Genomic DNA, 1,286 nt, shown 5'->3' with positions numbered 1-1,286 from the left:
CAGGAAAAGGAGACCATTGCCAAGTGCATTCAAGATCTAAAGCTGCTTGCAAAGAAGGCTCAAGCTCAGCCAGTTATGTGAATGTGTCTTTCTCAGTTGTGATAGCCAGAGAGAGTTAAATGGGCACTAGTCTATGTGAAGAACTCTTTCTGTATTGCTATCTATTGAAATAAAATGATCAAGGTCCACTTAGTGGCTTAACCCTATTGGCCAGTAAGGTATTTCTGATCCTTGCTCTGTATGCGGAGTTATCTGATCACAATTTGAATAAGCAACTTGCAGCAACTTGCTGCCCAACTGAATTTACCAAGTTATAATATAAACTTGTAATTAATTAAAGCATCTTGCAATAAAATCTTTGAAACAGAAAAAAAAAAAAAAGAAAACAGTTCATAGATGTATGTGTGTGTTAAGGTTTGTTGTGTACAACTTAGTAAAATACAAAAATTACTATCAGAACTCTTAATAAAAATTAAAGAAAACACATGAACTTGTAAACAATATAAAGATTAAAGCTAAAGAAACATTTAGTAATAAACACACTTTTACCTTGATGATCTGATATTTGATCACTGGAATCCACATAAACATGGAAGAGAACTATACAAAGCTGTCCTAACTTTGCACATGCACACTGTTCCATATGTATACACATGCACACAGGTACACACTACTAGTAATAAATATCAATAAGGAATATTTTGGAGCTAGAGAGATAGCTTAGTGATTCAGTGACTTGCTACTCTTGTAGAGGGCCAGCATTCAGTTCCTAGCATCTGCCAGGCTATTCAGAACCACCTGAAAATTCCAGTTCCAGAGATTCTGGTCTCTTCTGGCCTTCTAAGGCACTGCACTCACATATGCACAAATACACACACACACACACAGATACACATGAATACACATATAACTAAAAATGAAATGTAAGCCAGGAGGAGTGGCACATGCTTTGAATCCCAGCAATTAGGGGCAAAGACAAGTAAACCTCTGTGAATTTTAGGCCAGCCTAGTATACAGAGTGAGTTCCAGGATACATAGGGAGACCCTACCTCAAAAGAGCAAAAAATAAGTAAATGAATGAAATGGCTTAGTGTTTAATCTATTTTTAAAAAGATTTTAACTCAATATTTTAAAAAAGACACTGAAAGCCAGGCAGTTGTGCCGCATGCCATTAATTCCAGCACAGGGAAGGCAGAGGCAGGTGGATTTCTGAGTTCCAGGCTACCTGGTCTACAGAGTAAGTTCCAGGACAGCCAGGGCTACACAGAGAAACCCTGTCTCAAAAA

General features: G+C 37.5%; 1 protein-coding gene across 2 annotated transcripts in view; it reads right to left on the bottom strand.

Annotated features, from left to right (window-relative positions):
* Positions 1 to 1,286, bottom strand: part of Hells (helicase, lymphoid specific) — a 36,936-nt gene that overhangs the window by 12,342 nt on the left and 23,308 nt on the right. The gene's annotated exons all lie outside the window — the stretch shown is intronic.

The sequence above is a fragment of the Mus caroli genome, chromosome 19 (assembly GCF_900094665.2).
Source record: "Mus caroli chromosome 19, CAROLI_EIJ_v1.1, whole genome shotgun sequence".
NCBI lineage: Eukaryota > Metazoa > Chordata > Mammalia > Rodentia > Muridae > Mus > Mus caroli.
The sequence above is the reverse complement of the archived record's forward strand: the minus strand, read 5'-3'. Positions and strand labels throughout refer to the sequence as shown.